Raw genomic sequence first — 25,900 nt, 5'->3', positions numbered from 1 at the left:
TCATTGAAATCCTATGAGGAAAAGGACTTCTACTCCTAGAGCTACAAAGGAAGCTACTTGTCCATGTCATCAATAACAAAGGGTAGGAAAGGAAATTGAAGCCAAGATGGAGACCTCCATGTTTCACCCATATTAACACTACACAAATAGACATCATGTACAAATACATGCATATGCAGACTATAATACACAACATATCCAAATGGGTGCCACCTGTACACATTCTTGTTGGGTTCAGGTGAAACGGTCTTTCAACTTCTCTGTTTTTAAAACTGCACAGACTTCTTTGACTGTTGGTATCTGCATCCAGATCCTACCCTTTCCACAACATACTCCCCACACATGTCTCAGCCTTGCTCATAAAGGATTTCATATGAACAAGGGAGTTCACATTACTACCCTCTTCTCCTGCTGCACAAACCCAGGTGCCCAAGGAATTCAGGGATAATCCAGCATGTAGGAACCACACAATGTGCTTAATTTATAGCTATCTAAAAATAAAGAACAGGCATGCCTTTCATGACTTGGACACACCAAAGGGGGTGTGTGTGAGAAGAGATGCTGGGCAATCACTATTTTCCTAGTTGTCTATTTTTTCTTTCATCACAATCTAAAATAACCTATAATTACCAAAATACATAATACCAAACAATGGCAACACTCATCTCTTTGTAAACGTTCTGGGACAAAGAGTTTCCAGATCTGGGGAGTAGTGGAGAGTCCCCTGGATGAAGCAAGCTTGTTGCCACTCTCCTGACTGTCTACAGACACATTGTGGAAGAGAGAAGACTTTGCAGCAAAATATGTCATTCATAACATAATGCAGCTGCATTTTGTAAAGACAAAAGAGTAAATTGGCTTATGCCCTTCAAATTCTTCCCATCCCCTTGCCTTTTCATTTAATTTATTAAGAGGTGTGTGTGTGTGTGTGTGTGTGTGTGTGTGTGTGTGTGTGTGTGTGTTTGTGTGTTGGATCAAGGGCCACATGAGTGTGAGCATAGGGGAACATGACATTGCGAGGGAATATGGAGGACAGAAAACAACTTTGTGGGGCCATTTTCCTCTTTCCATGTCTACATGGGTTCTGGGGATAGATACAACTCAGGCCCCCAGCTCATTTGTATAACTTTGTCATGACCTAGGAGGTGGATATGACTGCCTGTTTTACAGACCATATTCAAAGTTTCCTGGAAGTTAAGCAATGTTTGTGAGGTCCCATAGCTCACTGTAATGCCACAAGGATGCACTCTGGGATCTGCCACAGGAAGCCCACAGACTTCCAGGCTTCTCATGGTGATTCATGCATCACCAAAACTGTCAGAGTTATGGAAGTGATATATTGAGAAATACTAGAAAGGGGAAATAAAAAGAAAAGCAGCAAGTCATTATTGCTCCTTGAAAGTATAATAATTTAAAAGAAAATAGTATTGCTTTCTTTTTTGTTTCATCACTGATGCCAGGTTAAAGTAGGTGGTTCAGAAATTAATTTCTCCTCCAGTGACTTAAAGTTACAATTAGAAGACTTCATGCATATGTTTAATAAATACATTATTTTTAAATTATGAATAAAATGTTTCTATGTTCCTATATGAAAATTCAAATGAGGGATCAGTGCTGGGAGAGTGCATTCCAATCACTCTGCCTCATAAATCTGAGCAACAGCCTGTATACTCAAACTTTGGTACTAGCAAAATTTAACAGTCAAGGCCATCATCAAAAAAGGCAGTAAATTCTAAATTAGTACTTTGGTTAATTTGATAGAGAACAAAAAGTTGCTAAGTAGAGTGTTTACTTCTTTAAGATTTCATCTCAGCCTCATCAGAGACTTGAGAAGGAATAAAATTATTACACACACACACACACACACACACACACACACACACACACAACTACATATAGCAAGAAGGAGTTATATTAATGTTGCATTCATAGTATTCTGGCTTTTTGTATTTGGCAACCTTGAAAAAAACATTTTCCTGTCTTGGTAAGTCTAAAATTCTGAATGTAAATCAATATCTATCATATTTCATCTCTATCAACTTAAAACATCTATCTAGACCTAAAAACAACTTAACTCCTAAACAAATAAGCTTAACTGTGAAACCAGGCTAGTTGGTCTTCAAAGGCATCAGAGACTTGAGAAGGAATATCATTAGTTACCTGAGTAAACAGGAAGTACAAGTTAGTAGCTTCCAATTTGAAACAAATAATGACAGAGACAGTTTGCTGCCTGAATAGTCACTCATAATAGTTTAGTTTCACAATTAAGCTAAGTTGCTTAGGGGTTAAGATGTTTTTAGGTCTATATAGATGTTTTAAGTTGATAGCTATGAGATATGATAGATATTTACATTCAGGATTTTAGATGCTCCAAGATAGGAAAATGTTTTCTTCAATGTTGCTGAATACAAACAGCCAAAACACTACGAATACAACATTAACATAATTCCTGATTGTTTCGTGGTTCTTCTTGATTTATGTATTTTACTTTATATATGCATAATAATATAAATGTATATGTGAAAACATAAAAAAATATTATTTAAAAAAAGAAGTCATCTCAAGCCAGGCATGGTGGCACATACCTGGAATGCCAGCCCTCAGGGAGGCAGAGTGAGGTAGATCTCAATGAGTTTGAGGCCAGCCTGGTCTACCAAGGGAGTCCAGGACAGCCAAGGATACACAGAGTAAACCTGTCTCAAAAAGCAAGCAAACAACCCTAAGCTCCCCGCCCCCAAAACAAACAAAAAACTCATCTCAGTCTGAGAATACAACTGAGTGCTAATTGTGTGGCAACCTGTGTTCAGAGCCCCAGGTCTACCAATAAAAAATAATGTTGAACTAAACAATCTGAATTATTTTGTCAGGCCGACTTCACATGATCTTGAACTTCTGATCCTCCTTTGTCTTGCCTCCCAAGTGCTGAGATTACACATGTGTGCAACCAACCCTGATTTACACAATACTAGGAACTGAATCTGGGGCTTCCTGCCTGCTAGGAAAGCGATCCGCCGTCTCAGCGACATCCCTTGTCCTGGAAGTACAATTTTAATGATGTGCTGTTAATTAGATTTACATAAAACGAGAGCTGATGTCTTTATTGCAGTTACCCAATTATGCCTGCTACATCTGTTTGATGGGAATGACCACATGCCCTGTCTCCTCTCGGATTTCTGCTATAACAATGAGAATATGAGAATGTAGATATTGGACCACTACTTCATTTCAGAGTTGGTGATTTTCCTACAAGTTTCTCATATCATATCTGAAAGCTTCAAACTAATATACATATCCGCATCATATTCCTTGGCTCCCCGACAAGCCCACATATTATGCTTGGATGGCGATCTTCCCAAACAACATAAACTTGAGGTCATAGCATGACGTGACCACCACAACCTCTCTGAATGAGAACACATAGGATGAGCTTCCCAACAGCATAATACACCAGGAAACACCCCATGCTTCCAAATATGACACTGTTATTAACATTAGGATTAATAAATGGAAATTATCTGCTGGGCTGGGCTCTCCTCTTTCTGTTTGCTCCTGCAATACAAGTTTGGCAAAGGCACCAGTGAAACTTGGCAGGGATGATGAATTCAGGTGTGCCACGGGCTTACCACCTGCCTCACTCCCTCTGCGCAAGAGCCTCTTGGTGGAAAATTGGATTTTGTCGCAGCATTTCAATTTTTTTGTGTGTGTAACTACATAATAAAAACGTTTTTAAATTGCTTTCAGAAATGAGTGAGAACTAAGATAAGACTCTAGTGACAAGGAAACATCCTATGAAAAATTAAAACAAGTTTCCCAGGAACTTGGAGTAGTATTTTAGTTGACAGTTTTCATAATTAATAATTATCTACTTACTAGAGAATAAATTGTCATCTTGGTAACTTATTTGATATTTCTCTTTCACAGAATTGACCCATTACAGAACTAGGTTAAATAAATATATTTTGATACTGAATTGTTTTGACTCAAATTGCAGCTTAATTTTTATTCTTTCAGGCTGTTAATTTTAGGTCAAAATTGAACTTCATTTACGTCTATTTAAATGTTTAATTTCAATTGCTTAAGTATAAACATTTTATTATCTGAAGCTATTTATGTCTAATTTCATATCAAAACAATAGCTAATATAAAACATACATATTAAACCTCTTCAATAATATTAGCATTAAAACTCAAATAAATGTACACTTCAATTTCAGTTTGGCTAGTGATACATACATATTTGCTGTCTTCTGAGACTAAAAGTGTAGCATTCATAAATTTAATTTGAGTCTTAAACCAAACTATCTTTAGTTAAACAAGTGAAAAAGAGAACATGGTTATATTTTTGTACTCACCCTCAACACAGGTCAATATATTAAATATTGCTATGAAGGAAGAAGAAAAAAGGAAGCCCTGGATTCACTAGAGATGGCCAGAGGAACTGCTGAAACACGTTATTACCTCGTTATCTTCTGAGCAGCTGACAAACAGGAAGTACTCCTTGGAAAGCTGGCACAGTGTACACAAGGTAATGACTGGTTTTATAAGGCTCTGCCCCTCCCATGCAGCTTTTTTTTTAAACTTTTTAATTTGTATTCTTTGTATGATTCAACAGTTTACTCATAAAGACATCATTAGAAAAGAAATGCTTGTTTGTAATGTTCAGTTTCAGAAACAACTTGAGAATGTGACATCATTCAAAAAATTCAAGAATTTAGCAATTTTCAATGTAAATCTTTTAGCTGAGATCTGCACCTCTCACATTTCTGTCTTTCTCCTTTCTTACAAGTCTTCAATGATAGCACTAAATCTCATGATACTAAATCCACCTTAGGACTACCTCCATCTATGGGAGTCTTTACAATAAAGGATGGATCGTTTCTTTCCTCTGGGTCTAAGGAGGAGCAAAGGATCCTCCACACATAAGAGGAAAAAGAGAAACAGAAGTTTTCTCATTTAATAATTATTTCAAACTCTTATTTTCTCAGAAATAATAACCCAAATAATAATGGCTGAACTCTAACCTACTGTCTCAGGAAATAGCCAAAGAACTTGTCATATGCCTTTGATTACACCGTAGATCTTTCTCTACCTAAAACAAAAACCTACTGCTTACATGGACTTAAAAAGGACAGAAACTTCTATATACTAACTAGAAATTATAATGTTGAAATATTATTTTGGGGAAATTACCAAAATTTTACTCTAGCTCTAAGGCCCAGAAATAATTTTCCACAAGATGATTAAATATACCCAAAAATATTGAGAACAAAAAATTAAAATTACAAATAACTAAATGTAATCATGATTCTAAAAAAATATGATATTGCTAGAATTTATTAGAAAGAATTCAGAAGCACATATTCCAGATTACTTCTCATCTTTTATTTCTACACTTCTATAAAAGAACACAAACACAAGGCAATGGGAAGTACCACACTTCTCCCTAGCATGCTGGGAAGACCCTATGGCTTTTACTAGAGAACTGGGATGAAGCACTCAAATGGCAGGGAGACTGAGACCAGAGATGGAGATGGTGTGAGCTCTGTCTGTCTGTGTCCACGGAGCCTGACCTCACTCCTACCTTAGCTTGCTACTGCAATCTCTGGTCGCATAAGAACCGAGTGAGTTAGGGGAGCAAGAGTACAATAGGCAGGTTCTTCTATATATGCCTGGAAGTCAAGAGCAAAGTAACTTTACCTAATGAAAGACCTCTGGTCACATAATAAAAATAACTACATGCCTCCCACAAGAAAAAAAATGATCTTTAAACTCCTGAAATCGGTCCATTATACCAAAGGGGGATTTGGGGCAGATGTGGAACCTTCGCAAACTGTGTCGTCCCTGTGTTCTGTCCTTTCTTCAAGTAAATACTCAGCTGATGCTGCAGCTTGGTGGACTGCTTCCCCTTTTAGTTATGGGGTCCTAGACAGCACCATCTGCTATGTGTATGTGGCCTAGTTAAATGTCTTTCAACCATTCTTCATCTACACAGCAGCAGCTTTATATCCTGCACATATCAGAAGCTCCTATTCCTTACCCACACTTCATCTCACTCATCTTTCAGGTTATATCGTTTCTTACCTTATTTATTCTGTTCATGTTATACCCCTGAGGGGATACACCATCCTTCTCTCAACTGTTCCAAATCTGTGGCTTCTATTCCCAATAGTTTCAAGAAGCCCATTTTGAGTCCTATAAGCTTCAGAGAACTTCTAGTTAGAAATACACAGTTGAAACTTGAGCCTAGAGTGTAATAATCAGGTTTATCTTATCTGCTTCCTCAAATTGAGGCCACTATCCCCAAGTAGGTAACTTCATTACGCTACACCAGCCAGAACAAAATGAATCATAAAATGGTTTCTTGCTAAATCATTTCTGGTGAGTTGAGTAAAATGCTACATCTCTCTAGAAAGGCCCTGTAGTGTGCTGTGTAAAGACGGGGCTTCTGAAAGGTTTAGAAAGATCTTCTTCAAGTTCCCCTTTCTCTGCTTTCTAGTTGTATGATCTTGCAGCCATTTCTCACCTTTTGTCAGCATTCCTTTCCTAATAACAGCATGCATCTGGGAGTGACACTTACCTAGAGTAAAAGCAATCTTCCTCTGCTTCATTTTACTTGTATGTTATTCAGGTAGTCCTTGATCTCAAGGGGTAAGCTCAGTTCTGATCTATACGTTCTGAGAGGATTTTTGTTGGGGTATGTTTTCAGAAAACAAAACAAATAATTCCTGATGAGGGGGGAAGGTTCACGGAAAATGTTCATACCATACACCAGCAACCCCTGCTGTGCCAGTCACTATGATTGTATGACTGTGTGATGCCAGAAGAAGCTGTAGCCATGTTATGTCTGGAGAGAAAGGCCAAAAAGTTTCACATGCTAAACCATACTCCTGATATCAAAGCCCCTCTAAGCTAGCACCCCAAACCACCCACTTAGCCTCCAGTTTCTGTTCTTATTATCAAATAAGATGTTATTATGCACATATGTTAAGCTTTGTTACACACACACACACACACACACACACACACACACACACACACACAGGCTTTTATGAAGAAGAGATAGGACAGTGCTTGCCCATCTGTGCTATCCCTGGTATACATAACCAACAGCATGTGACATTGGTTAGGTTTACACGCAGCCTTCTCATATAGATTAGTAAAATTCACAAATTTAGCATCTTTCACATAATATCCAATTTGACAAATGTAAAAGACAACATAGAAACAAAAATTAAGTTTTCTGGTACCAAATTGTCCTTCGAAGGAAAAGATAGAACTGATAAAGGATACTGGAGAAAAACGTTGAGGTGAAGGAAGACAAAACAACACAGAACAAAACCTCTACAAGGGCTGAAAGAGAATGGTGTTCAACTTACAGAAACAAGTAGCAAAAGCATTGAGTAGCTCCTTGTCATCTGCCTGAAGGAGCATTGGTATTATAGAACAGAAAGACAAACTATAAAGAAGAAAGATCTTACAGAGGAGCCTTGGACTCAAGAGCAAACTAAAATCCAGCCTCTCTGCTCCAGAGGAAAGGCAGGATGAGTAGAAAGCAGTTTTACAAAGGAAACTCTGTAAATCTGGAAGGGGAATTTTAACCTTAGGAGACCGGCCAGAGCGCAGCAGTGGAGCCTGCTTATCATGTCCTTAGTGACGAAACTCACCCAACCCCAGAGCCCCTTTCCACTGCCAAATAAATGAGATATGTTTCTATAACATAAAACCACCATACTATATTTTTGGACAGACGATTCTTATGAAAGCTGAAAAGAGCCAAACAGACATTCTGATTCTGACCTTATCTTCTAGGAAAATGAAGATTAAAAAAGCAAAAGTATGGCAAAGATATAAAGTTAGATAATAGGACTTCAACTACATAAATTAAACTATGTGTAGAAATACGACTTGAGAAAAACATTCCAAAATATAAATGTTTATATTATTCTAAATAATTGTCATTTTTATACTTTAAAGGTATTTCTACATGCTCCATCATACATAGGCATTACTTTTCTTTGTGGAGTTATTCTTTTGGTAGTACTTTCTCACTTGTTGAGAGTTTTGTGTCTTTTATGTGGTTATAGGCAGTAACCTTAGGACTTCACACATGGCAGGCAACTGCTCTACTAGGGAGCTGTGTCTCCTATCCCACAGGAACTGTGTAAAATGAGAACCACATTATCAAACAGTCTATTTTGAGTCTTTTCTCTTCAATTAGCATTATACAAACAATTGTGTACAAAGAAAAAATAACTTTGAGCCAAGTTCTAATATTTTAATGTGAAGATTTACATGTACTATACCACTCACTGCTTGTAGGAAGAAAAGAATGTCTCATGTCTCTTTGCCCTGATGGAGAGAAATGACCTTGAGGTCTTCAGTCATGAGCTCTCCAACAGTTAAGCCAGATGCTTGACTCCTGGTCAGTGCCTACTACCTGTCTGTTCAATGGCTTAGTTTACAGTATGTACACAGCAGTGGCAATGCACTTACACTCTCTCTACTTTGAATGAACAGTCATGGGTACATATAAACTAGAAATATTCACGATCTCTACATTAGCAGAAATACCACTGAAATTACTCAGCACATGGATGTTAGAAAAGAAATATGTAAAATTCCACATGGTGATATTATTGTACTGATCTTTCAGTAAGACACACTTAAATTTATAGCCAAGAGTAACTATCTGTAGCATTTATGTAAGATGATTTCTTCTGAAGCATTAGGTGTCAGCTGCTGTGAACAAGTGTCAGTAAAAGCATTGTATGAACTTGGGAGTATCTTCACTAAGCTATTTTTCACTCAACATGTCTGAAAATACATTTAACCTCAAACATACCTACTTTTACCATTAGCAATAAAAACACAGCACATTAATGGCTCAGGAAGAAATGTGCTTTGTATCTAAGTTCCTACAGAGAGGGGAGGTGAAAGGGAAGAAGGCAGGAAAGGAGTTTCGGGGTGTGTGAAGAAGATAAGCAAGGAACTGAAGAGGCTTTGAGTGAGGGTGGCCCAGGCCAGGGAAAGGAAGTTCTTTAAATCCAAAGCAACAGCAGCAAAGCTTGTCTGTTTTGAGATAAAGCCCCAGGCTAGCCTGAGTGTGAGAATGTTTGCAGAAGAAACAAGCTTTGTTAGGGAGCATAACACCTCTGACAGAGTATTTATCTTGTTACCAAGTAAAAGCCCAAACACAATATGCCTTGGTTGGGAATATGTTGAGACAAAGATCTAGTATTCTATGATTCAGCTACCTGAGAGAGCCAGTAAAGGCCCTAAGACTTGTCATTCTAAAGTCATGCACGGAACACTCTCAGAACAGTGCAGAACCTCGTGTGACTCACTCAGCACACACATCAGATGAAACTGGATGCTATAACCTAGTGTTTCCTTAGAGGGACTAATGATCCAACCTTACACTCATATAGACATAACTGCACTCATCATTCAGCCTACATCATCCTCATGGATAATTTATGAGAGATCATTTATATTCATATTTATTAATATTTATTTATAGCCTATTTAGTTTCTGTTCCTCTTCTATAATTCTACTCTGCTACAGCCATTGTTGTATGCCTAAAGAAAGAAAGAAATTTTAAGATATATTTTATAAAATACATTTAGAAGACAAACTGCTAGGAAATTATTAATCTTTCCTCAACTTAGCACCAATTACTTCTGTTTTATCCCCTCATGGGTTTCTATATCTTTTTTCTTAAGGGTATATAAAATATCATACTAATCAATAGCACTACTAATGTACAAAAATGATGTATACATGGAATTTAGATTCCACCCTCCTTAAAATAACATCAGTAAATCCTTTATTTTAAATGAGCATGAAGACAACTATATGAATATTACCTCAGGGCTGGAACTTTCTTTTCCTTCTGATCTTAACAGCCTTATTTAGACCTGAGTAAAAGTGAGGGGGAGGAAAAATTATTTCCATTCATTAGTCATAAAGCACTAAGTGCCGACACAGGAAGATGATTGATGGGTGGGGGAAGAAAGGATAGTAATACAGAGACTCCAGAAGTCTCTCCAGTCTTGACCTTTCCTCTCATCTTGAGAATTGCAGCTCTAGTGTCCTCATCAACATCTCCACTTGACCATCTTACAGCTTTCTCAGGTGTACCTCTCTGAGTTGACACAGCAACTCTGTCCCAAAACTGTTCCTCCACATCTACTTCTTCTTTGTCTAGCAATCACCAAGTTAACTTCAAAGCAACAGCCTTTAGTTGTTTTAAAATTTCCTCCCTTCCTCCATCTCTCTGTCTCTCTGTCTGTCTGTCTGTCTGTCTGTCTGTCTCTCTCTCTCTCTCTCTCTCTCTCTCTCTCTCTCTCTCTCTCTGTCTCTCTCTCTGTCTCTCTCTCTCCCTCTCTCTCTCTCTCTCTCTCTGTCTCTGTCTGTCTCTCTGTCTCTGTCTCTGTCTGTCTCTCTGTCTCTGTCTCTGTCTGTCTCTGTCTGTCTCTGTCTCTCTGTCTCTCTGTCTCTCTGTCTCTGTCTCTGTCTCTCTCTGTCTCTCTCTGTCTCTCTCTCTCTCTCTCTCTCTCTCTCTCTCTCTCTCTCTCTCTCTCCCTCTCTCTCAGTGTCTCTCTGTCTGTCTCTGTCTCTCTGTCTCTGTCTCTCTGTCTCTCTCTGTCTCTCTCTCTCTCTCTCTCTCTCTCTCTCTCTCTCTCTCTCTCTCTCTCTCTCTAAGTCATGTATGCAGCCTTGAACTGATTATGTTTAGTGTATGATCCCTTAACCAATGATAAGTTTGGTTTCTTTTCAGCATGAATCTGACCCAGCCATGGCTCTTCTTAAAGACTTTTAACATGTGTCCATAAATATAAGATAACATCTAGCCTGTGCCTATATAAGTTGGATCCATGCAGGGACTACCACAGTTCTAATCATTAAATTAAATGGTATACTGCATTCACCACCATATCTGGCACATGTAGTATTAATGATGGCTATTACTTGACCCCTATTAATGTACCTAGATTGTATATAAGTTCTGCTCTTGCATATTTTTTTTCTGTAAGACTTGAGAGAAGAACCTGTTTCTTTCTTATACACTTTAGTTTTTATACAAATAGACTTAACATTCTATTATGGAATATGCTCATTTAATACCTTTGAACTGAACTAAAATCAAATTTTGCATCTTACTTGAGTCTTCCATAGTACTATTGAGAGCCTAAAAGTATGGCCTTTTTGTTTTACTTCATCTCTTAGGCAAATGGGAAAAAACCCTCTAATCTAGGTGGCATCCTAGGAAATAGCTGTGAAGCAGAAGGGATCCTAAGTGTAGAAGCTGTGGGAACTTTACAGTCATAGGAGTCCATCAACAAAGGAACAGAAAGCATGATCTTCAGTGGTTGCATTGGCCACCAAGACTGTGGCAGCATCAGGGAAGTGGATCCTCTGATCCAGGGGCTTGTTAAGTGACACAAAAGTGCTAGGCAAAAAGAGTTCTAAGCAGTAAGAAAGTATTGAGTGAGGAAAAAAAGGTGGTAAATATTTTAAAATGCCAGAGGAGGAGTCTGAACATTGGCCACAGGACTAAGGGAAATCAAGTGAGTTGAAAGCTTAATCCATTCCTGCAAGTTATCATAATGTCAGAAGGTGTTATGTAGGCACCTGGGGGAGGAAAAAGTCACCAACAGTATCACACAGTTTTTATTTCTGTGAGATACAATAATGGCATATGAGGCATAAAGTACCTCTGGCAAAAATAGTGTCATTACCACTATAGGGGGTAGCCAACCACTTTAAGATTAGATTTTAGGTCAAATCCACAGGAGGGAATGCATGTTCTCTAGTTCTGGTCAAGAGCCTGTGCCTGGGAGGCCATAGGCACTTCAACGAAGTCCACTACTGTTTTATTTGTTTGCTTCTTTGTTTTGCAAAACAGTCACATTTAAAGTTTCCTTCTAAATACCTGTGCTTAAACCTATACATTAATGTTGTACCCGGCATTCATTTGAGAAGCTTCTTCCATCATTGTACAGTGGTTAACGTAGAAGTCTGTAACTTGTCAAAGTTCCAAGTATAGACCATGGTGGAGTTCTTGGCCCTAAGTGGGGCAACTAAGTCACCTATCACCTCCTGCAAGGCTTAGGAAACCTTGAAGAATATGGAACAGAAAGACTGCAAGATCCAAGGGAGGCAGAGCCATGTGCCATGAAGATTTCCTTTTGATATGATTTCGCTACTGCACTCATGCTTTCACTGCAGCTGTGCTTATCTGAATAAGACTTACATAAAGTTGGGTCCCCTAGCATTTCATCATGGATGTGTAGGTATCTAGGAGGACTTACTCCTCACCACAGGACTACTGGTGGCAGAGCAGTGAGTCTTCAGTCGTGTAACCACTGATAAGATGCCCTGTTCCAGTAGCTTTCCACCCACTCATAGACAAGGAATTCTAATTAAATTAAGTTATAAAACCCAAAACACAAGAGGACGGCATGGAGGTAGAAAGGGGAAGCACTTAGGAGAAGTGATGTGAGAGGGGAGTGAAAGGAAAGGACCAAAATATATTATACAAATGTTGAAAGTGTCAAACAGTGATATGAAAAAGACGAGTTCCAGAGGAAGGACATCTTATTAGCTTTTTAAAGATTTTTTAAAGGTTTTGTGGCCATACACAGGACAAAATGAAAAATATAGAAAAATGCTTTTAAAGATGCTTTAAAACATCATGTCCTGAGTAATAGATTACATGGGAGTATTAAGAACATTAGCCTTAGAGAAAAAAGTACTGACCTGATTTATGTTCGTGGCATTGACAGGATTGGTGAATGCAATTATGCAAAGAACAGAACAACTCGGATTCCTGTCAGGTCAGAACTTGCCATGCCCCATTTTTTCCTGCTATTAAGCTCTAGATATTTATAGCCAAGGTTCTTCTTTACTTAAAGTCTGAGTCAAGGGGAATAACTAGCCAAAGCATGTTACTCCTCAGTGAGTTTTGTTTTTATTGCAATGTCAATGGCATGTCAGTTGTGTTGGTGTGTGGTGCTTTCAGCATTCACACCCATAAACAGTTGTTGCATTGGTATGAAAGAATTCTCTATTTTCATAAGCAGGCAAAGCATAATAGTGTGATGATTTGTGATGTCCTCATGTTTGGTGGGCTTTGGGTCATTAGAACTGCCTGCACAGTATTATCGCTCTCAGGCCTCATAACCACCATGTGGACTCTGTAGAGAAGAGGTTAAAACTCTATCCTTTACTCAGGAAAGAGGCAGTCTTACCCTGTGTTCAAGTACACGTATCTTGTTGTGAGTTGTAAGTGCTTAAGCACTCTTAATCTACTACAAATTTTTACTTGCTTACACCTGAATGCACAAGCCCCATTTCAAAAGAAAAAAATTGGAAGACTTCAGCATTAGTTTTAAAAAATGCAAAACGTTGGCCATCACATTTTTCTACTGAATAGTAATGACCCCTTCCCATGTCTCTGTGACTCATGTTGAAATTACATTGCACAGTTTCCTAACATGTCATCATAATCTTGCAAGGAAGATCCCCTTTCTTCCAATTGTATTATTGTGGAAACGTAAGTACTTGTTCTGCATTTCAAAAGCATACAATTCTATCTTAAGCTACAGTAATGCTAACTAGTGATAGAGCATTTTTCTACTTTGCACAGTGGCTGATTTCAACACCCTGCACTGTCATATGTATAATTATGTATGTATATATGTACATATATATATAAATGTTCCTATGTCTATGTATGCATATATGTATGTTTCTGTCTCTGCATGTCTCTGTCTCTCTTGTCCCTGTGTGTGTGTATGTGTGTGTGTGTGTGTGTGTGTGTGTGTGTGTGTGTGTGTAAAATGCTTATAAGTTTCAACATTTCTGGATAAAATTATAAAATAAGACAAATTTGAAAAGATATATATGCCATATTATGTAAAACTAAAATATTGTTATAAATAAAATGACATAAAGACATGTTTAAAAAGTTTCTTGATATTTAAGAAATGCTTGGCATATTATTTTTTATGATACAGACACGCTATTAAAGACCTCCACTCAGAATGTTACACTGATCTAATAATAGCTGTGGCAACTTATGTAAGACATTTTTTAAAAATTTCCCTTTCTTTACATAGTGGGCCCATAGCTGCTTCTATATTATATGACAAACATCACCAGTAAACGCATCTTGGAAAGAAAATATTTATTTGGCTTCTACTTCCAGACCTGAGGTTGATAGTTGACCTTGACCTCTGCAGGCATGCTGTTATGTGACTCTTTACTTCTTCGAGACATGAACAAGTATCTTTTCACTTCAGACAAAGATGATGATAGACCAAAGGAAGGACACCATCAAAGCCTAACTTGAGAACTAAAGTGTTTTTCTGAGGTTTCTTATGGGAGCATGAGTGACTCAAAGACATCTGAAACTCTACAGCCCAGCCTAGCATGACTGACTGCTCATGAGAGCTGGGAATCTGGAACACACTGCACAGTACAAAGTGTTCTCTGCAGGTAGCTCAGTAACCTCTTCCTCACAATACAGCTAGTCCCTGTTTCTTCTAGGCAGCTAAGCCTGTCTGGGAGTGTCTCTCAGTGGTCCTTCCTGTTTACATGTGCTTGGAGAGTCAGGGGTTAGTGAATCTGATCACTTTCAGGGGGTTCTTGAGTTTAGCCTTCCCTGCAGGATGGAATATTTGACCTCCCTTTCAATATCTGGTGTCTTAATGAGCTTCCCTCTACAATGGAAGGCTCTATGCTTAAAGGAAACTGCTACATGCCTAATGCAAGTGCACTATACATGCCATATACACATAGAGGCAAACAGACAAAAAAGTTAAATGACAGTTTTACAGCCAAGAAACAACCACAGGATTTGGCTCATTGATAGTAAGTGGCAAAAGATTAAATTAAATCCAAGGTCTGTGATTTTTTCCACTGGTAACTTCCATGTTCTTTCTAGTATGGACATGGTCATTTTGGGTTCTGTGATTAGGGAGCTGTGAGACTCTTAGTGGTCCAAGGAATACTTGTCTTTCCAGTTCTGAGCACTGAAGTTAGCAACTGTGTAGTCCTCAATAATCATGGTAAGGTGGCACTTCACATCACATTACTTCCATAGTTAATGTTGTTCTAGATTGGGAACTGTGGCAAAGTGGGGAGAATTCTTTGGAAGGGTTCTAAGTAAACCTTCTCTACAAGGAAGATGAAACTAAAATGAATATAAAGTGAATAGTTTTGAAAAAAGCCCAATCTGTCTTTTTTTTTCTTTTAATAAGAAAGCTGATGTTTGGTATGTTAAGGAAAGACAGTAATCTTCATTTAGACAAGATTAGAAAGACATGCCACTTTATATGTGATGAGTTATGTCTTCTGTGACATGGCTTATATATAAAAGGAGAACATAGCCAAGGCTCAAAGTGTCAGGGCAGCTACTTTACCCCAATCTCCATTCTGATAGGCAAGCAGCAACTCTTTCTGGGGTGACAAACTTAATGTGTACTCAAGGATTGAATACCATGATGAAGAGTTACAAACGGTGTCTTATTTTCACCAGTTCACCTGCTTCATCATTTTAAGGGGAGGGTCAGTTCTCAGCACTATTGTAGCCCTCCACTTGTCTTGCTGTTGGGTGGGCTGGCTGCATGGGAGGATATTCATATTTAATACATTATTTTGTTCTTATATATCACCTTTATAATATGTCTTTTAACTTTTAATTAAAGGTATGAATATACAGATTAATTTTTTCCCTAATTAATGGGTTACTTAATCTTTTTCCTTCATCATGGGCCAATTATGATAATTTTTCTTTTCTCAAGAAATCATCATCTCTCTTTATATTCTGAAATGGTATCTGTTGTGATTTCTTCTTTTTTAATTCAACTCATTAAGTGTTTTTTCCTTAATTTTTAATTTGCATTGCTCATGACTTGTGCAGCTTTATCTTAATTTTATAATTTCTTTTTTAAAAACAATATTTTGTTAATTCTTTGAGAATTTTACATTATATATTTTGGTCACATTCATTCGTCCTTCTCAAACTTGCCCAGATCCACTCCTACCTCTCTACTCTGTTCTCTCTGCCCCCTCACCTCTCTCTCTCTCTCTCTCTCTCTCTCTCTCTCTCTCTCTCTCTCTCTCTCTCTCTCTCTCTCGCTCTCTCTCATTGTCTCTCACCTAAACCCTAAAACCCTAGAACAGTGGATACACTTCACTGCTGTTGCTCAAAGCCCTCAAAGACCTTGAAAGGAAAACTCTTAATTTCACATGGAAACACAGAAAACCTAGGATAGATAAAGTGATCCTGAACAACAAAAGAACTGCTGGAGATCTCACCATTCCTGATTTTAAGTTGTACTACAGAGTTTGAAGTTGTTACAAACAGACAAATGCAAAACAAACAACAGAGAATGGTATTAGACTAAAAACTCCAACATAAATTCACATAGCTATGGACACCTTTTTTTAAAATGAAGAATCCAAAAATACATGGTGAAAAATAGACAGCATCCTCACCAAATGCTGCTTGACAAACTGGATGCCAGCATGTAAAAGAATGCAAATAGTTCCATACTTAACACCTCACCCAAAATTCAAGTCCAAATGCATCAGAGACCTGAACATAAAACCAGATATACTGAATCTGAAGGAAGAAAAAGTGGAGAATAGCCTTGAACTCATTTGCACAGGCGACATCTTCCTGAACAGAAGCTTAGTACAGGCACTATGATCAAAATTAAGAAATCATAAAATGTAAGAGCTTCTTTAAGGCAAAAGACACCATCAATAGAACAAAGCAGCAGCCTACAGAATGAAAAAATAATTTTCAAATTCGACATTTGATAGAAGACTAATATTCAAATGTATAAAGAACACATGAAACTGGCTATCAAAAAACAAATAACACAATTAAGATGGGGTTTCTAATGTTTATATATAAACAGAGAATGCTGAGACTTCAATAAAGAAAACTCAAATGGCTGAGAAATACTTACATAAATATTCAACATCTTTGGTCATCAGGGAAATGCAAACCAAAAATACTTTGAGATTCTATCTTACACCTGTCAGAACATAATATAATATGGCATAATATAACATAAATGACAGCACATGCTGGTGAGGATGTGGAATAAGGAGAACATTGTTAGTGTGAGTGAATATTTGTATAGCCACTATGGAAATTAATATGACAGTTATTCAAAAAGTTGGGAATAAATCTATCTCCAGACCCAGCTATACTACTCCTGGGTATATACCCAAAGGATACTTCATCCTACCACAAGAACAACCACTCAGCTGTGTTCACTGCTGCTCTATTCAAAATAACCAGAAAATGGAAAAAAAATTAGATGTCTCTCAAAGAAAAATAGAATATAAAAATGTAGTGCATTTATACAATGGAGTATTTTTCAGCTGTTTAAAACAATGGCATTATTAAATTTGCAGAAAGAAATGGATGGAATTTAAAAAGTTATCATGAGTAAAAAAAAACCATATGTATGGAGACTAACATTGAATAAATGATAACCAACTTATAATCCATAGACCCAGAGAGGTACAGAAGAAGAAACTAGAGGGAACACATGTATTTCCCTAGACTGGGGGAAATAGAATAGATTTTGTGGGTGACCTTGGAGGAGTGAGGACAAGAAAAGGAAGATCAGGGGGTGGGGAAATAGAGTTGAAGGATGAAATTCAGGGACAGAGCGATCTGAAACTGAGGGGCATTTGGGGAGCAGTATGGAAACCTAGTGAGGTGAAAACTTCCTAAAATATATGAAGGCAAGTCTACTGAGGTCTCCTAATAATACAAAATACAGAGTCTCAACTGACCATCTCTTGTCACCAAACAAGGCTTCTAATAGTGGGACTTGGTTGCATTCAATTAAGTTATTGGTCAAGGAGGACTCAAGGAAATCTCCAAAAAGCCCAGGCTGCTGCTGTGACAGTGGTGTGCTCTCTGAAAACTGAGAGCTGGTCCCTATTGTTTTGTTTGTTTTGTTTTGTTTTGTTTTGTTTTGTTTTGTTGACTTTAGGGATCACAGACTTTATTGGTTCAACAAGAAGCAGCAAAAGGGCGTCATCCACAGACATGGAAGCTGCCTTTCGAAAGCAAGAATCTATTATTGACACTCATTTCTCTAGTAGTTCAAATGCATCAGCAATTATAGAATCTTATGTATTAGTCTCTATAATATGCCCACCATTTTCCTCTACATTTTTCTCCCTGCAACAAGTTGCCTCAGTTTCCCTTCTGCATTATTGTAACACTATTCTCCAAGGTTGTCTTTTTGCATCTGTTCTGCCTGATCTCAATAAGTTTGTGTAGTATAGTTTGTAATTTTTTCAATATTTATTTAAGCAGTTTCAAGTTTTTAACCAATATTTTTGTAAAACTAGAATAATTTATCATCATGATTAGTTTCCCATGCTCTACCATACTCGTGTAAACACAGCTCAGCCTTTACTGCTGGGCCTTTGACGTGTTTCACCTATATCTTAAGCCTACTGTGGTGGTTTGGATGAGAATGGCTGCCAATGGTTCCATTGTTAAGGAAAACACCGACAAAATTCACTGAGTATGGAGAAGCCAAGGTTTATATGGAGTCTTCACCCCTACATCGTCAAATCTTTGGTGCAGGAAGGTACTCTGTAGGCTACTAAAAGATGAATATAAATACCAATGCAGGCAAAAGAAAACGAAAACAATAACAACAACAACAAAATACTTTGATCAAATATCTTCCTTTTTGTAAGATATGGTAGAACAATGGTGGCTTACAAAATGTGGGGGGTAGCTAATCAGTGTCTGATTTGACTCAAGGCCCCATTCCAGGAGATAGACCCTATACCCAATGGCTCTATGCTTGGGTGACCAAGAACCAGGGACTAGATTGCCCAGAGACATAGGGTAAAACCAAACACTACTAGTCATAAAAGGGGAAAAGCAATAAGATAACATTTAATAATGTTCTGCTGTACTCATAGATTAGGCCCGTATACACAGCAAGACATTACGGAGAGAGAGTATGTGTGTCTTTGGAACACACACCTGTAAATAAGATGTCTCCATCAAATCCCTCCTCTCAGAGCTCAGAAAACCCCTGCATAAGAGGAGGCATAAAGAGTGTGAGAGTCAGAGGGCATGAAAGACATCAGGAGAACAAGGCACTCTGAAGCAACTGAACAAGGTTCATATGAGCTCACAAAGACTCAAGCAGCAAGCACAGGGCTTGCAGGAGTTTGCACCAGGTCTTCTGCTTGCTTATTGTAACTTCTAGCTTAGTATTTTTATGGGATTCCTGAGGGTATAATTGAGTGGGGTTCTAATTCTAGTGCCTTCCCGGGCTCTTTTCTTTCTGTTGTGTTGCCTTGTTTAGCCTTGATTGGATGTTTTTGTTTTACCATATTATATTTTATTTTGTCATGTTTGGTTTTTATCTCTTAGAATCCTGTACTTTTTAAAGTGAGAGACAGAAAGGAAAAGAATCCAGAGGACAAAGGAGGTGGAGAGGAACTGGGAGAAGTAGAGGAAGGGGAAACTGTAATCATGAAACTTAGAATGAGAACAGAATCTATTTTCAATAAAAAAAAAAAAAGAAGCTCTCTTACATAGTGCCTCCTAGGTGGTTAGCTGTATCAAAACAAAGCTGCATACCTCCTTCCCAGGTACCAGCCATCAGAAACTCATTGAAGTGGATGATTAAAGAAAGTGCCACACTTCTATGAGGAGCACATGGTCAGAAAAACAGCTCCTGGTGCCCTGGGTAAAGAGTTGAAGTGTTACATGGTCCAAATCAGTGGTGAGAACACAAATTTTCTCATAAAGCAAGGGTCCTGACCCACGGACAGAGCTCTTGGTTTTAAGGGGCATTGTTACTATAGACCAAGGAGAACGGAAAAGATGAAGCCAAGTCTGTTTGTAGACGCATTTTGAGTGCCAATCAGAGTGTCCTCAACTTGGTTATTTTTAAAAAGAAGAGAAGGGTAATCCTGGACTGAGAGAAACTAGTGTTCCTGATTGGTGCGATCCCAGAAGAGGTACTGGCATGCAAAAGCTTCTCGATCTCTCTAAAGAAGATGATGTCCGTTAGTGTGTTGTCAGAAAGCCTTTACACCAAGAGGGGAAGAAGCCCAGGACCAAAGGACTCGTAGTTCGGTGTCTTGTCAGTTCACATGTTGTCCAACATAAATGCTGGCACATTTCTTTAAGGAACAGCGTATGAATAAAAATAAGGAGGAGATTTCAGAATACGCTAAATGAACAAAGCCAAAGCAAAATGCCAGGAACAGACTGCCAGAAGGTGTCGGCTGCCCTCCTCACTGACCTTCACCTTTGACCATGTCCCCTGGAGGGGGAGACCTGTTGGCACTCAGAGGAAGGACAGCAGGTTACCAAGAAGAGACTTGATATCCTATGAGCATATACAGGGGGAGGTAATCCCCCTCAGGAACAGTCATAGGGGAGGGGAAAATGGGAGGGAGGGAAGAATGGGAGGATACAAGGGATGGGATAACCATTGAGATGTAACAAGAAAAAATTAATAAAGGAGAAAAAAATGAAAAAGAAAAAAACATAATAAAGGCAATTAATAGGAAAAAATTCAGCTAAATGGCTTATTTCTAAATACAGTTGCAAATGAAGCATTTAATAACTCTTATGAAGACATTCAATCCCATTGCCTTTATTATGTCATTTAAACATTATGCGATTAGTTTAGGTAGTTTTCAGTGCCTTTCCCTCAATTTCTCATGTACACTGATTATATATACATATATTCGAATAAATCTAATAAATAGAAGATGACTCACTAAAAAAAAAAAGAAAGAAAGAAAGAAAGAAAGAAAAGAAAAACCAAAAAGGAAATAAGAGGTTCAGGTAAGTTATGATACAACATTTTGTTTATTTATACTTTCTTATTTGCCTCCTTTGAATTAGTTTATGCAATAGCAGGATTTGTTAAAATAGTTTCAATGACATATCATTGTAGTTCCTACCTATTACTCTTTCTTGTCCTATTTCTTCTCCTGCTAACTCTCTCCTCCACCTAAATAGTTGCCCCTTTTATTCACACACACACACACACACACACACACACACACACACACACACACACACATATATATATATATATATATATATATATATATATATATATATATATATAATAAAGGAAGAAGAAGCCATACTGAGTGAAAATTAAGAATATTCCCTTCCATGCAACAAATATATTAGAAATATATTTAAATAAGTAAAAAAGAAAAATGAAATAATTCAATATCTAAAATAAATAAAAGGTATATATACACACATATATTTATATGATGTGTGTATGTCTGTGTGTTTAGTACAATTTTACATATGTAAAGCTTCCAGGGATGCTTTGAACGTACACACTTTTTCCTGGTGTATGTGCAATAACAAAAATTATTTATTTAAAGATATAGGTGTATACATATCTGTATCTTTAAAATGTTTAAATGTTTTTTTGAAAGCTTCTTAAATACATACAGTGTGTTCTGAGTACATCCAGGTTTTCCAGTTCCTTCACCTCCAAATCATGCCCTATCTCAACAACTACTCTTTCCTTCCAAGTTCATGTGGGGTTTTTGTTTTGCTGAAACTATGTAACTATGTAGCCCTAGATGGCCTATAACTCACTATGCAAGGTAGACTGTCTTTAACCCACAGAGGTAATGAGGAGGAAGACATTGACCACAGCCCCCCAACACACACACACACACACACACACACACACACACACACACACACACTAGGATAAAACCCCTGGCCTCTGTCTCCAAAGTGCTGGAATAAAAAGCTTGTACCATCACTCATGGTTGTTCTTTTTCATTTATATTTTCACCTATTAAGTATGATTAGTTTTGTCTGTATGTTCATAAATGTAGGACCATCTGCTGAAGCATGGTAGCTTATTAGGGACTACTTTTCTGGAGATAATTGTCTCTCTTTCTCTGAGAAGCCATTAATTACCAAAAGACCTTATTCATTTCATTTTACTTTATGATTCTAAAATTGAGCCAGTTTAAAACATTTTTACATTGACTCATTCTCTGTCTCTGTCACTGTCTCCCTCCCCCACTTCTCTCTCTCTCTCTCTCTCTCTCTCTCTCTCTCTCTCTCTCTCTCTCTCTCTCTCTCTCTCTCTCTCTGTCTCTCCATGTGTGTTTCCATCATATATGTCCTGGGGAGCAAATGCATGATGCTTGGTGACAAGCACCATTTTCAGCTGAGCCATCCCCCCCCACTTCTCAATCTGCTTTTTTTATAGGTTGCAGTTCATATTTTAACTTTCATTCCACAATCACAAGATCACCATGCATGTGTACATGCTCATGTCAATTTATATTTAGGCTGTCTCTAATTTTGTGATCTAATGTGATTTTTCAAAGGAACACCCATCAAACTACCTTAATGTGAAAATTTAACCATCTGGTATGTAGACGGTGTCTTGTCTTTCATTTCTTTGACTACTGAGGTCTGGCATCCTTCCATCCATAATGTTTTCATAAGATGTATCCCCTTTGTTGTGAGCACACATTTGAATGTGCACCAGCTGATTTACATAAAATGTACCATAGCATTTGTGTGGGGAAAAAAAAGTACCTTGAAACAGACTTCTTTAAAATGGAGGGGGGATATTTTGTACAAATTTTTTCTCTCATGTTTGTTGTGTAGAAAATTAACTCATCTGTACTACCACAAATTACTGTTCTTGCTGGGAGAACAATCTCTTACTTGAAATATATATTGATGTCATACTTTTATTGTAGCTGAGAAGCTTGAATATGTGTGGAAAGTTTCAGGTCTGCACATATTAAGACCCCCAAGCATAACTGGAATTATCTTGGCAAGGAACTTGAGAAGAGAAGGTCAAAATGTTGAAGGTAGGATGGGCCAGTGAGCTGTTAATATGGAACATGTAGAATACACTCACCACTGGACCAACTGTGAGGACTAACCTTCTCTCTGCAGGATAATGTCTAATAGATTTCTGGAATATTTTAGCATCTCTAAAATTCAGAATTATATGTCCAGTTATCTATCTATCTATCTATCTATCTATCTATCTATGTATCTGTAAAACAGTTAATATGGGTCACCAAGGTTCATCATGTATAGATGATACTACTTTCTTCCTGGTTATGAAATTAGTCCATAAAATAATTTTTAATTGTATAATCCTTATGTTTGATCTAAACACATATTAATTTTCATCTTTCTGCCTATAGTTATAAGATGCTATTAAAATGTCAAATATAGCCTTTATGCATATTCTGAAGACAGGAAAAAATGGTATGCACTGTCTTGGCATAAATATCCAGAATAAATCGTAGTCTTCACTGAAAAAAAAATTCAGAATTATAAGTTTCACTTATTGTTCCTTTTTACTATGGCATCTCTGATTTTATCCCTAGCTAATATCAATTCAAAGGTTTACCCTCATATTCACTCTATCCAGTTATCAATGTTCAGTTACCTGCACTGGGGTATCAGGAATAGGATGCTGACTGTGGTGTGTGAGGTGTGGCTGAGATTCCAATTGCTCTATTCATGGATTACTAATATTTCCACTTTTCTGTTGCTCTGTGCCCCATGTATAAGGTCACTAGCTTTTCAGCTTTCAGGGCCCTTGTACAGAAAAACTACGATGATATTTAACTGTCTCTGTGGATCAGTTTCTAAGATTCAACTTTCTTGATTCTGCTAAATCTGCTATCAATTGTTATAACAAATTTATTTCCCACCATCCAAAAGCCATTGCTATGTTCTCTCCTATTTCTTGTTCTCTAAGCTAAAACTTTAAGACAACATCAGTGTCAATATGGAAACTCACTATTGTCTTGGGTAATTTCAGAAAAAACACTAAGGTTTAATGAGCATGTTTAGTCTGCCATGCTTAATCATCTATTTCCAAAATTCCCACAGCAGCCTTCCTGAGACAGTGATGTTCCCGTTAGCTCACTGAACACATCATGACTAATGAAAGGAATGTTGTACCATCCTCCCACTCCTTCCTGAGTTATACCATGACTCCAGATGTGATGTACAATCTGAGTTAGGTGACCTATATATGAATTATCAAAGTACTTCGAAAGCATGAATGTTAGGGTCAGCTTTGGGTGATGCTTTAATTTTTTGTTCTTTTCTGGGTTTATATCAACTGCCAGGATCAACTATCTCTGTCCTGAAGTCTCACTCCACCCTCTCACCATCTTGGAACATATCAGTTCCAGAGGAACTAACAGAGTCTGGAAATATGAGACCCGTAAACCTGAACCATAGCAATGTATAGAAAAATGGACATGACCTGTTTTACATCAAGGACTGTTTTCTCCATCTCTTGATTTCACCTTCTAGACCACAATGTCTTTACAGTGAACTTTCCAAGTTCATCGTTTTACAGGTCTGGTTTGAAAACTTACTTCTGCCAAAATAGAAGTCAGTAATCATGTTCTAACATTGAATTGACAAGTTTTTTTTAATAGGTAACATGTATGCACTTTGCAAGGTCTTCATTATTCAACACAGTTTCAAACTCACTATGTAACTAAGATCAGGAACGAACTCCTGATCAGTTTGCTACTATCACTCAAATGCTATAGATCTTATTACTATGCAGATTCTGAATAAGTAGGTATTTGATGATCTACCATTTTAGAAGCTTCTGGGCAATCGTTAGCTTTTGTCAACTTGACAGAAACTTAGACATAGCTAGGGAGAGAGAATCTCACCTGAGGAATTACTTTCATCAGAGTGAACTGTGGAAATTTCTCTTGGTCATTTTCTCAATTGCAAATTTATGTGGGAGGATTCAATCCACTGTGGGGTAGTGCTATCCCTAGGCAGGTAGGTTTAGACTCTGTGAGAAATGTAGGTGCAAGTCATTAGCCATGGTCTCTCCTTCACTTCCAACTTCTAGAAATTGTAATGTGGGTCCCTGTGATGATAGAGCTACTAAAACCTGTAAGCTAAATAAACTCTGTCCTGCACAAGATGGCATTTGGGCAGTGTTTCATCACAGCAACAGAAGCAAGCCAAGTAAATTACAGATTTTCATTGCACTAGATGCTGGGAGTCTGAGAGCCAACCCTGGTTGGCAAGGCTCTGGGCAAATTTTATCTTTTCTGTAACCTGTTGTAACATACCAGTTGGTAGAATGCAACAGCTTTCTTGGTGCATCACAGACATGCTCACCCAGCAGCTTCTGTATGCATTGTAGCTGATGGCTTGAACTTACAGCATCCACAGAATTCCCACTGGATGCTGGAACAATGTGTCCAGAAAAGAGAATGAGAGATGCCTGGGAGAACTACATTACCCATGAAAGGCCCTGGAACATGGCTGCTGCTGTAAGGATGCATAGGGCACCAGGCTGGAGTTTTCCCTGAAGTTCTCTGAGCATCGGTGAAGTTTATGACTTTATCTGGAGCCTACTTCTTGAGCTCCTACACTTCTTCATTCTGCTCCTTCCTTCGCTACTGCCACCATCTATCTTCCTGTTCCTCTTGGACACCATTTGTTTATTAGCCACATGAATATCAATGGTCTTGCTTTTGAGAGAACTCAATCAGGTGGTCTCCACAGTGTTTCTCAGCATCAAATGGAATGACAGGAAAGCATTAACAGTAGAAATATTCCACACTGAAAAATGTTGCTGCAGATTCCCAGTCTCAGACTAGCTACTGAGTCACAGTGCGTACTTTATTGATTGAATAATGAAGTCCAATTTCATGGTAGGGTGTACTACTTAAAGCTTAGCTTAATTTCTCATTCACAGGACTATGGCAGAACTAAGCCCTCCTCTTCCACACATACCACCTAATCAGAGCTGCTCCATTTCCTTTCTCACTGTTGAACCATGCAGCATTATTGTGAGGTAG

The 25,900-nt window shown here is 37.9% G+C and overlaps 1 protein-coding gene across 1 annotated transcript in view; it reads right to left on the bottom strand.

Annotated features, from left to right (window-relative positions):
• The window catches only part of SERPINB2 (serpin family B member 2), a 35,577-nt gene extending 31,075 nt beyond the window's left edge, over positions 1–4,502 (bottom strand). The window contains exon 1 of the mRNA XM_084797800.1: positions 4,353–4,502. The gene's annotated coding sequence lies outside the window, so the exon portion shown is untranslated. The remainder of the gene's footprint in view (positions 1–4,352) is intronic.
• Between the last annotated feature and the right edge of the window lie 21,398 nt (positions 4,503–25,900).

Source organism: Acomys minous (assembly GCF_964271855.1).
Source record: "Acomys minous genome assembly, chromosome: 1".
NCBI lineage: Eukaryota > Metazoa > Chordata > Mammalia > Rodentia > Muridae > Acomys > Acomys minous.
This window is presented reverse-complemented; position numbering and strand designations above follow the sequence as displayed.